We start from the raw sequence: 12,662 nt of genomic DNA on the forward strand, positions 1-12,662 counted from the left end.
CTGGCAGACATACAGAGACCAGGGGAACCAGGCCTGTCAAGCAGAACCTTTACAACATTGACAGAAGAAGGACATTTTTTAAAGAGAGAGATGCTTTCGTTGATGTATGTTAGAAATCTACAGCTGCAGCTAATTATTTTGTCTCATTTTGAATACTACTCAGATGCCTGGCTGATCAGTGAGCCTGCTAGACTACTATCAGTGATCTATGGACAGAAGAGATGGGTTATCACCTCTTCTGCCACTCAGGAAAGGTGTTGGATTGATCAGTGCCAGAAACGGAGGCTCTCTATCACAGTGGTTCTCAATCTCTTCCAGACTGTGACCCCAAGTCACAAAGAGAGAGAGTTTCAGGATTCCTTTTCTCTGATCCTAATAAAAGAAGGGTATATATCCCTGCAGGCTCACTACATCCAGCAGACTGATTTTACTATTATTTACTCATTGAATGGATTAAACACCTGCAGCACTGGAAACATCTCTTTCGCATTCACTTCTGGTGGAGTCTTTCATTCCTCCATGGCATTGTAAGCCAGTGATTTATAAATCTGCCTTACTGCATACTTTTGCACTTCCCAGTCTGAAAGTGGCCTCTTCACTATTTAGTTCTAGTAGACTACTTTAAATCTTCTCTCTGGAATAGATAGATGTAGGAGATGGGGTGAGAGCTGTTTCATGTAAAAAAAACCCTAACAAAAAAAAAAAGAGATTTTGCAATGTTTATGTGAATGGGTTTTCTGATCATAAAATTAAACAGCTGCACACTCAAGCTTTACATGTTAAGAGATAACTGCAGTGTGGACAGATATAGTTCCTACAATCTTTCTGGTGCTAGTGATCAGTTCAGCTGAAACCAATCAAGTAGTTTCTACTAACTCTTCCACCCATTTATTTTCGGTGAGCTAGGCAGCAGTGTACTATTGCAGAGCACTGCACTAAACATCTGTGCAAATTTGTAAAGGTAGATGCATCGTAGAACAACAGATTTTCTCAGTAATATGAAGAAAAGTTAAAAAGAATACTATTTCTCCAAGATAAAAATTTGTGATATGTCACCTATAAGTTCTTTCTGGTCTGCAACGTTTTTTTGGTTTATAAGTACAATTTAAGCCATTTTGGTCCATTTTATAAGCGCAACCTAGGCTATTTTGGTCAGAGATCTTGCTGTGCCACATCATTGGGTCTTCTGCCTCTACCCACTATTTCCACGTTCAAAGCAATTTTCCTTCAGGAAAGGTCACTTTTCCCATTTGTGAGCCAGAGACACAGACTGCGGACATCTGGCAGGCAAAGTGAATTTGGGGCAACTAATCTGAAGTAGGAGAGTTGGCAAAGGAAGGGTCTTGCTCTTTCCTGTTCTTCCTCACAGACCTTTTGGGACTGGGATATTTAAAGAGTAATGGTGAGCACCACATAATAGTACATAGAGTTCAGTGTCCATTTATGCCCCTCAGTGGTAGAGAGTTAAGAGGGGATAGACGATAGACCTTGGAGACACTTTGTGTGTGCACACTTTGTGTGTTTGCTTCCTCCTGCTTGCTGGCTTTGACTCCCGTGGAATAGCTTTGGGTAAACTCTTGGGGGTAGATTTACCAAGTGGGACCAAAGATCAATTCAGCAAGCTAAAATGTTGGAACCTTCCTTTTCTTGACCTGTGCCCTCCCAAATACCATTGTAACATCAGTAATGCTACATTTGTGATGACATAACTCAAGACACTTTATGTTAATTGGGAAATTATGCAGACTTGATCTAGATGGTGTTGAAATCCCAGATTTTTGTTGTGTACTATCTTACACAAGTGGAACAGGACAGATGTTGATCTCTTTTTTCTGGGTACGCTGTCTCTGAAGTACTCCTCCAAGCACCTGTTCATGCAGTAAATAAATCACAATTGTGAGGAGAATGATATTATTCTTTGACTAAAATCCTAAATCAGTTTTCAATTGGCCTTACATTAAATTTACATTTATCTTTCTATGTCAAATAGTGCGAGGTTTGCTGGTCTGCTTAAAAATTTCAGTGTATCTATAGATCAAATGAAGGGTAAAAATGCAGTTTTGCCTGGAAAATTTCACAGTGATTTTCTTTCCCTTCCTCTGTCCAAGTTTTCAAATGATCCTGTGCAATTGACATTTCCCACTGGACAATAAATAACCTGTTCAGCTGAGGTAAGTCTGATGAGAGAGAAAAGAGAGTTGTGAGAGCTGTGACAAAAGATGCCTTTTGTGTTTATTCTAAAACGATGCTCCGAGGAGTTATGAAAACTCAGAAACTCAGATCTCACCAACATCTGGTTTGTATCAGCAGAAACCAAGAGCTTATAGCAGTCTGGCTGGATCGTTACACTGTGTCTGTTGCATGTGTGTCTTAACTTCTACTGACATTACCTGAGAGATCACTAGACTGAAAGATGGTCATGTTTCTTCACACATACACATATGCACAGACCAGCGTTAGGTGTATTCATCTGCTTAGCCTCCTCGTTCCACTCAGTGCTAGTTTTATGAGCAGTGCCATCTCTTATGGTCAGTCAGGTCACTTAACTTAGGTACTCGCCTCTTTCACTAAGAATATAAGATACCTCTGGGAAATACTGGGTACTAGTCTCCACTCAGTTGCCTTGTCGCCATACATTCTTCTGAGGACAGGTACCTAATGGGAGAGGTGACCAAAGTGATTCTCCTTGCACATAACAGTAGTCACAGTGGGCTGTGACTTACCTTGAATGCTGGGTCTGGTTAGCTGGATAGGGAGCAAACTTCTGTCTTCATCTCACAGAAGTCACTGAGCTTCAAGGCCATACTGTACCCCACTTGAGAGCATGTCTTCCTTCTGTCGAAGGTGACCTGCAGGAAACAGCAGCAAGAGATGTTGGCTTTAGCCGATTAGTTACTTGCCTGTGAAGGGAGAAAGCTGAGGGTTAAATCCTGCTTCTTGGGATTGGTATGCATTCCCTTCAGTTTGTCACTAGGGTAGTTGTGGATTAAATAAAATGCAGAATAGATCTGGGAGAATGGGCTAGGCCTTTCAACATTCTCCCTCCAAGATCAGTGCCCTAACCACTAGCTTACAATCACATTCCTTGTTGTCTTTTCTCTGGCTGTCTCCACAGTTCTTGCACGCCCAACTGCACTGTGGCTTAATTTCAAGAGGGAGAATGAAGAATGCTCTTGCCCAGCATACCCTATGAACTGGTGGTTAGGGCACTTTTTTGGGAGTGAGTGGGCTTAATCCCTCTTAGGCTGACCGGTCCCTTTTGCTTCCTGCTTTAATCCTGTACCACCAAAGGCAGATACCAAGACTGCTTCTGACTGCCTAACACTGTGTTCTTCTCCTATAGACCTGTACAGTGTTCAGGTACAGTATTCATGCATCAAATCGATTCTGCAGCAGACTTTTGTCTCCCTGTCTTTAGGACATAAAGTGAATAAATATGGAAATGCCCAAGGAGCATTTACTTGGGAAGAATAAATGAGTCTGTGTTAAATAGTGGAAGGAGGATTGGATTACTATTTGTGCAAACCTGCTTAAATCTTACCACAAACAGGTAAGATTTAAAGAACAGGATGCCATCTTGATCATCTACAGAATTTCAAAGACAGAGGTGCTCAGGGTATCATCCTGAAGTGCTCCAGTTCTTGGGAGTAGCTGCTACTTTATTCCCTAGGTAAACCATGCAAGAATTCTCCTTGGTTTAAAAAGAGGCACAGCATGGTTTGGAGACCTCTTTCCATATGCCAGCACCTTCACACGACTATGCATATGTGGTTTCTGATTTCCACTACTTTGGTCACATTTCTCCTTGTTTAAATATTAAAAGGGCTTCTGTTTGCAGCTTTCTTGTTTTTCTTTTCTTGAAAATAAAAATTACAAGTGACCTGTGGATCTTATGGTTTCTTATAGCAATAAAAAATGGCCAAATCTGCTACTAAATATTATGATGTGTGATATGCTTTTGAAGTTACTGTCTAAGTAGTCAGTTCAAAGAAGTACCGATGCACAGTGCAAAGGTTTCTAACATCTTCTGCCTTGGTATTTTGGAACTTTATACTACAATTTATCCAGATAAAATAATGCTCCTATGTTATAATGTATCTTAATTTTTTCTGTCTTTGCAGAAACATTTAGGGAACAATGAGCTGAGGGTGTCCTGAATCAGTTATATGCCCTGGTACCTGGATACGCTTTACAGCTAATAACATTTCAAAGCTGCTTTCAGTTTTTCTCTCCTTCCAATCTGGAGCATTCCTAAGATGCAATGATCAACTGGTAGTTAGAGAAAGAGACAGACATATCAATGTGCTTCTATGTCCCCGTGTCTTCTTTCCTTTCTTTCCTTTTTTTTTTTCCTTTTTTATTCAAATCCATCCCTCTGTACCTTTTTCTCCTCTTCAAAAATAGTTGTATGTCATCTCATTTTCTGTCTGTGATTCCACTCTAAAGACAAATGCTCTTGCAATGCAATATTGTGCTGTTGTGTAGCAAAGAAAATGTCCTGGGCTAGTTGACTTGTAAACTGCTATATTTTGACTTTTAAAAGGATGTGATTAGTGAAAGAAAAAGAAATGGTTTCAAAGTTTTTGAAAGCTCTTTGGAGAGCCTCAAAATCAGTGATGGAAAAAAGGAAACATGCATTTCCTATCATACGCTTTTTCCAACTTCCAAAACATATATAATTATGACCAGCCCTGTTTAAGTTAAACTCTGGAAAAAATTATTTAAATAGCAGAAGATTCCACTGCAGTAGGAAAAGCTTATAGCTACATGAGAGATGATGCTGTATTTAGCTGTCTAGAAAAGAGGTTGAAGTCCAAACTGACACTGCTAAAAGTTACAGAAATCTGTGCTATCCTTGCTGGGCATTATTTGCATACAGCTGGTCAGGGAGAGACTTACTGGGGAAGCTGGAGGATGAGAGCAGTCATGGAGGAACAGTAGGTAAGCTAAAACATTTAGGATGTTGAAGGCAGATACCCAACCTTGCTGGCACCTGTGGGATGTTAGGAAGAGCCCATCTAACACCCGTTTGACTCTAGAAAAATCCATGGGATTAATAATTTTCCTGTCCTTCAAAATCTTTTTATGGAAGTTGAGTGGAAAATTATGTATTTCAAATGCTTCTGATTTTTATTTCTTCACGAACTTTTTTGCTATTTCCTCAACATTCTCTTCTGAAAGAAGGGGCATTTCTCAATGCTTGTCTTCCATAAATGCATTGTTAAGAGGTTGAAATGGTTGGGCAGTAGCATTTTCTTCAGTAGGCTTACATCACATAGATGACTGGAAATAGTCTTGTTCTGGTTATATTTACCCAAAGAAATGTAGAAATGAGTACTGCAGATATTGCCAGGCCTACTAGTACACCTTCAATGGAGCATAAGGAATAAATTGGTTTCAAAGATAAACCAGTTTCATCAGTCAAAACAACAGGTCCCTGCAAGACAGCCACACATTCAAAGATAGAAAACTCTCTTTCCTTTCTGGCGGGGCCTGGGAAATGAGGCATGCAGGATGCTCCTGGGAAGGCTTAAGAGCCAACACTGAAAACAGTGTACATGTGGATAAACCTAGGCGAGGGACCGCTACCTGAAAGCTCTTGAATAGCATCTTGCACTTCTACTCTCAGTCCTGGAGCCCAAGGACTTACTTCACTGTCCTACTTCACTGGGTCTTTAAATCTTCACGTGTTTGTGTATGAACTAAGCTTGGGTGAAGGAAAATAGAGAAAATGGCTAGGGGTGGGTGAGAGAGAAGACGTGGTGATACTTAAATGCTTTTTGTTCTCTCTGGGCAGAGATGAGCAGGCTGAGGAAGCCCATGTTACCTGATTGCTCCACTTATCTCTGTTCTTAATTTCCCAGGCTTATGAAGCATTTGGAGAAATGCAATTGATTTACTACACGGGTTATATCTTGACCCCAGGTCTGGCCAGTGATAGAGATCACAATGACTTTGATGACACTTGATGACTGTGGTGTGTTTGGGTGAAATTATTTGCTCTCAGCCTACATTAATCTCCTCACTGCATGCTCATGGCAGGGTTTTTAGGTTGGGAGATGATGTATATCTTGGGATATAGCTCTGTCCACTGCATGTGAGGTGTTTCGGTGGGGTTTTGCCTGAGTAAAACCAGTGCTATTCCTGCTGCACTGGTGCAGAGAGGCTCAGTTGGATATACTAAGGCTTTGGTGTAGTAAGCACTTGGATAAACTTCATTGATTTTGACTGCTTGTATGCTTAAGTAGATGCTACTTATTCGTGCTTGGTTGTACTGGTGCTGCAATGAGCCCTAAGTGACTTGGATTCCTTCCTCTCCTTTTCAAAGCTGTCAATATTTTATTTTTAGAAAGATCACAAAGGAAGCAATGGAGAGGGGAAAAAGGAAACTGCATAATGATGCAGTTGCCTTTTCTAGTTTTGTAGATTAGTGATTGATTTACCAGGAGATGTGCTGTTATGATGAATGTGGGGACTAATTTGGATTTTGTTACTTGGGAGTTGCCTGGGTGGAGAAAGAAAATGAGATCCAACCCTTATTTTTGCTCCTTTACTCGGCCTTGGGAATGTACAAGTTCAAATAACATTTGCCTCACTCCTTTTGCACGGTCTGCTTGTCACTGCCATTTGCTGAAGCAGACCAAATACTATAAGCACAGGGGAGCCCAGACTACACACTTACTCTGCCCTGTCAGGCAGTAGCTACATTTTAGAAGGAAACCGCAGCACAAAAGTGGGATCTCAGATTCCATGCAGCATATGCAAAGAAGTTTCATTGAAAATGTCAGGTTTACCTTGGCAGAGCCAGTCTTTAGTAGGGATTAAGGCTGCAAAAACCACTGAATCATACTCTGTGTTTCCATCTCTATGCCAGGTCACAAACATAAATTGTAATGTTGGCCCTCATCCGTCATCACATAATGCTCTGGCATACTTTTTAATTCCCCAAATATGAGTGGAATGAGAAGGTTACTTGGAAAGTCATCTGTCTGAGAAGCTGTCCTGTTACAATTAGTGGGCAATCTTGAATTTCATCTCTGGAAGATTTTGAAGTGAATAGGAGGGGAATGGGATGTGTATGGTAAGTTACCAGAGTCTCTGGTAAGCCAATCTGACCATGATCCAAAAGGCTAAAGCAAAAACCCCCAACTTGGGTAATCAGACAATGGGGGAATCAAACAGTGTTATTTTTTAAATAAAAATGTGTAAAGATGACCTCAAATAGCTAAATTTGGATCTAGACATGAGTTTGAATTTCAAGCAATTCTAAACTTCAAGGATATTTAGAGATGGGAGTTTGGTTTGGCTTGCATCTGGGACAAAGGTATCACTTTCCTTTCTAAAGGCTTCTCAGACACCACAGTGAATGAAAGGCAGCTCTTAGGTGGGAGCAGTAGAATAACGAAAAATAGCTGGCAACTGGATGGGGGTCATAGCTGTAAAGTTAGAAATGCTGACCTTGTGGGTTAATCTGAAGATATCTTCTTTCTCTGCATCTCTTCGCATCTGTACTAAAAGTCAAGGGCTGCCGTCCTTAACTGTGCTTCCGTCACAATACCTGCAATTTGTGTACAATCTGATTTGGCCATATTTTTAAGAGATCTGCAGCAGCCAACCTAAACCACCCTGGTGCTGTAGTAAGGCAAGAAGGATCTTTTTTAATATCACTCACTTTTCTTTCAAATATGCAGAAGACATCATCCTTTCAACAGCTTTCAGATAGACTGCAAAAGAAACTTTGTACTTCAAACTTTTATGATAAATACGTTCTCTCTCTCTCTTTTTTTTTTCTTTACTTGGTCAGGAAATGTGTTACTATTTTTCCACCGGCTGTAGTGTGGGGTATTAGATGCTCAGAGAGGAAAGTAAATGCTTAAGGCTTCCTTTCTCTGGCATTTTATTAATGCCAAGAAGGAGACTTGGTAGTGCTGCCTTAATTAGCAGACTTTTGTTAAAATAAGTGGTTGGAACTACCTGATTGCAGATTTACCCAGCAAAAGAAATAAATAAAAAAAATACATCCTAAACAAAACATTGCCTTTTCCAAGAGCAATGCTTATAATATATTTGCCTATATGTGTTGTAGTCCCTAATTTTACTCCTGACTCTTGCTGAGGACAGACTTAGGCCTTGAAACAAGAGGATTCCTGTACTAAATAATTTAACTGCTTTGGGACTTGGCATCACTGCTTCTTTTGCCCCCTCTCTAAACCTATGTGTTCTGTAGTCTTTTGTTAGATAGATTTATTAGATATTTTTTGTCAGATTATAAATGAAGATATTTTTTACAGTGCTGCTGATATTTCATTGCTCACTCAGTTCTACCTTAACTGCTTTTCTTTTTTTGTTTGCTATTGACAATACTGAAAAAAACAGTGTTTAGGCACTGACAGGGTACTGGTCAGTGTGAATGTTTGGTTTCACCCTAACATCCACAGAATTTTATGGGTGTCCAGCGATGTGTAGAAGAGCATGAGTTGGCTGCATGAGCAGAAATTTCTTCACCCATTGCCATGGTGGATATTGTCAGCATATATCCAAAAGCATATATACATACATGCGTGCATTGAGTGCACATCTCTCTGTAAGGAACTTTTACAACATACTGTTCCATAAGAAAATTTTATCCTGAACCCTAGCAGCGTGTGCCTGGGTTGCTTCCTGAAGTATGAAGTTTTCTATAGTTCCTCTGTTTTTATCTTACCATTGTTATTGCTGGGTTTGTGATTTCTGTAATTCTGGTTTGAATTCCTGTGAGCTCTTCCCCAGTATTGTTCCAGTTCGTTCTGCAAGCACACATTAGGCAGTAAATTACAAAAGAACTGTTTCTAAATGGGGAGCATTTTGGACAAAAGAAGAAAACTATAATTATTCCAATGAGAATTTGACCAAGCCATCAGAATTAACAATGTTGCTTTTCCAAATGTGCCACTGTTTTGATTAGTTTATGTGCTTATACAATCCCTGCCGTGGCAGTGACCGTAACGAATGCCTGTAACTGCAGGCAGAAAGCTATTAGAGCCCATCCACATAAAAGCAGCTGTTTCATTTTTTGTACTCATCAAAAGCCTACAGTGCCCAAGTGATGCCAGCTAAGTATTTGTTTCTGTGGGATTATGCTCTCCTTCTACCATTCAAAATACTTTTTATTGCAGAACACTTTAAATTTGATCTATTAATAATGTTTTCTAAACAGTGAGTTCTTCAACACATTCTTTGGGTACTGCTGAAAAACAACCCTTGAAGCAGAGAAAACAACCCTAATTTCGCTGACCACTTGAGGGAGGTGGTGTGTTGTCTGGAGGGTGGAACTGAAATCTTTGTTGTTATTAGCTTGCAATAGAAATATCACAGTTTAAAGTTTTTTTGTAGGCAAAAGGGAACACTGGACTTCTGCAGTGACTGCTTTTCCTCACAAAGCCATTCCCCATGCAGTCTATGATAATTAATTTGTGACTAGCCAGTTTCTGCTTTCTGAAGGGCATACAGTTTACAGAATAAAGAAAAACGAAGTTGGAACAAGTAAATGTCTTCATTCTCATTAGAAATACCAAAATCTAAGAAAGGGTTTAAAAAGCCAACAAAACAAAATGTGAGATTTCAATAGCTCTGCAACTTATTTTTCAGAACAAGGGTGTTTACTGACTGGCCTAAACTCAAGTAAAATTATGAAAGTAAGTGTTCTTCGTTCTCCTCAATGAGTTATGTGCAATTCTTGGAGACTCGACCTTTTATCCCTTCCTCTATCTTCCCTTCTGTCCCTCAGATGTTTGGCCTGGTGGTCCTGCAGAACAGCCAAGGTAAAGCCAATACAAATGTGATATGACGTTTTCCCATCTGAAGGAGCTGGAGGTAGGGTTTGGTGAAATTAGGAACTGAAACATTTCAGGCCTATTGTCAGATCTGGGGTTCAGGCCCACATCCTTAGATGAAATTGGAAGAACAGCTCTGAGGTCCAGAGCAGCCCAGTCCCATCCATGGGGCACTGCATACAGCAGAGCTGTGGAGGGAACAGGAACTGCAGATGCCCTGAGCATCCAGCACGTCATCACCAATGGCAACTGTCTCCATGTCCTCTCAAGAAGTTATTGCAAAGTCTTGGCTAACAATCATCCTAGAAAACAGAGCTAGAGTGGACTGAGAAGTGGAGACACTGAAACTGCCTAAAGGAAAAAGAGCCTAGACATAGTTAGACGAGACGTAAGGGGGAATTTCTTCACCATGAGAGTGGTGACACACTGGCACAGATTGCCCAGGGAAGTTGTGGCTGCCCCATCCCTGGAGGTGTTTAAGGCCAGGTTGGATGGGGCCTTGGGCAGCCTGATCTAGTGGGATGGCAGGGGGTTGGAACTGGATGATCTTTAAGGTCCCTTCCACGCTAAACTATTCTATGATTCTGTGAAAATATCAGATTTTATTTTCTGAGTGGAACAGAAGCTGCTGCATGTCTTTTCTCCTGTTTATAAGTTCCAGCCTAGTGTGTGGCCTGTCTAGAGCAGGATGATGCAGCTGATTTATACTCAGACAGCAGTGCTTTATATCCCTGGGAACCTCTTCCATCTTTGTCCACCTAACCAGTTGCTCCCCATCATGCATTGGAGAAGCTGATTCCTACTTGCTAAGTGTAGCATATTTTCTTCTTCCTTGTTGAATACCATCTTGTTTTTTTAAGTAACTTCATTTTGCAGGATCATTCTGAGCCCTTTGGCATGTCCGAAGCTCCACCCTTCCTATTGTCTGCAGATTTAATAAGAACTTTCTGTTTTCCATCACCTAGACTGTTCATGAAAATATGCTCACTGATGATTTCCCCCAGATCCTGGTTGACGGTGATTGACTTAAATATAAAACACATTTACTGGTTCTCCTAAAGCTTTCGATCTACCTACTGTAACTCAGGATCTTCTGTATTTAGTATAAGCATTTTAATTAGGTGAACTTTCTGAAACATACAGCATAAACTCTTCAAGGAATGGAGTACTGCAAAAGTGAGTAGACACTTTTCCAAAGAAGCCCCTGAAACTGTGCATCCCGCTTTCTGATGAGGTGAATGGTCCCTTACAGATCATCAGGTTTCCTACCTAAAATACTCCACATTTAAGAATCCGTGTGCAACGCTTTGAGCTCCATGGAGGGTTTCTGTCTCTTTCTGGTTTTCTGCCACTTCTGCCCTGGCATCAAATAGATTTTGAATCCCAAACCAAAAAATAACTGTGTGAGTCTGCAGATTACTGAGAAACTGAAATCTGCCGGGAAGTAAGGGCTTCGATTGATAGTTTTGACACAAATATTGCTCAGCCTCTGAATTAATAAGAACATGTTGACGAAGTGTCAGAAACAATATCCCGTAGCTAAACAAATTACAATAGTCTTCTTTTCCTCACTATCAAAACAAATTTTATCCTACACACTTACATCATATTGACTGGTAATTTTGACAAGGTCTCAGCTCTCCTACATTTAGCTGGCAATATTTTAAGAAGCCAAAAACTCTCGCATCTATTATCCTTATTATCCTCTTTTGGTTTTTTTTTTTATCTTGTCTATTTAGCTGATATTTTTTTTCCGTGACAGCTCTTCTATCAGGGACTTGCAGAACCCCTTTTGCAGATTAACCAAATCAACTATGACTGCTTTTATCTGAGTTCCTAAAATGCAGTTTTGAAAGGACTTAGAAATGCTTGTTATTCCCTTATGAAGGAGACAGTAGTAAGTTAGATGACTGACAAAGAAAAAAATAGAACAGAAAATATTTGATGAGGTCCATACCAAAAATAGAGAGTTATTATGAATATTTTAAAACATACACAGTACATATTAGTTCTTAATCTTGAAGAAGAGTTATCAAAAAGTTAAAAGTTACAAATGAAATACAGTTAAGTGACCAGTAAAAAATAACTGCACACACAGTACTTCCCAATGCATCGTGGTTTTTAGCATGATTTGGTTCAGATTTGTCTAATGCAACCTTTCTTTATATTGCCTTTCTTTAATGTCATAGCATTTTCTTATGATAGCTACTTTCCTTCCTGCTGAATCTGTCAGTCGGGGATTTCCCAGAATTTTGTTTGTAAAGATGAAGATCAAACAATTTGAGCTTGCTGCCTACCTTTTTCGCACTCCTGGTAGATCTAGTGCTTGAATAACATACTTCTTTAAGTAGGGAGATGGTTTTCAGTTGCTGAAGTCCTTGGGTAGGTATTAACAGGGCACAGATAAAAATGTTTAGAATCCGTCTTTTAGCTAAATCATTGTTTATCACCTTAAAAAAGAGCCAACAGCAGAAGGTTGCACTCATGGAGGGTGAAGGTTTCAGGTGGTTTACAGATTAACTAAAAAAAGCATGAGCAAAACCACCCTAGCCAAAGAATTCTGTTGTAAATACGGCTGGGAATGAGTATGCATTTTGTTATCCCCTCTTTTGATTAGCTTGTTACTTTATGCTTCACTACTGGTGATTAAAACAAAAGTTGCATTCACATCTACTCATCCTAATGGAGGAAAAACAGACATAGCAGAAGACTTCCACTGTGAACTATGGTATGGTGAGATTTGTTACACTGAATGAAGAAACACAAGCTATTATAATGCACTGCAATGCAGACGCTTTTTCCAGGACTGATTGATGACATTTCCATGTATAGTTAGGAGTAAGACATTGC

At 40.0% G+C, this 12,662-nt stretch overlaps 1 long non-coding RNA gene across 1 annotated transcript in view; it reads right to left on the reverse strand.

Moving 5' to 3' along the window:
- LOC128851876 (uncharacterized) overlaps nucleotides 1-12,287 on the reverse strand; it is a 30,284-nt gene extending 17,997 nt beyond the window's left edge. The window contains exons 1-2 of the long non-coding RNA XR_008449410.1: nucleotides 12,110-12,287; nucleotides 2,724-2,849 (exon numbers count right to left, since the gene is read on the reverse strand). This is a non-coding gene — a long non-coding RNA (uncharacterized LOC128851876). The remainder of the gene's footprint in view (nucleotides 1-2,723; nucleotides 2,850-12,109) is intronic.
- Between the last annotated feature and the right edge of the window lie 375 nt (nucleotides 12,288-12,662).

Source organism: Cuculus canorus, chromosome 3, assembly GCF_017976375.1.
Source record: "Cuculus canorus isolate bCucCan1 chromosome 3, bCucCan1.pri, whole genome shotgun sequence".
NCBI lineage: Eukaryota > Metazoa > Chordata > Aves > Cuculiformes > Cuculidae > Cuculus > Cuculus canorus.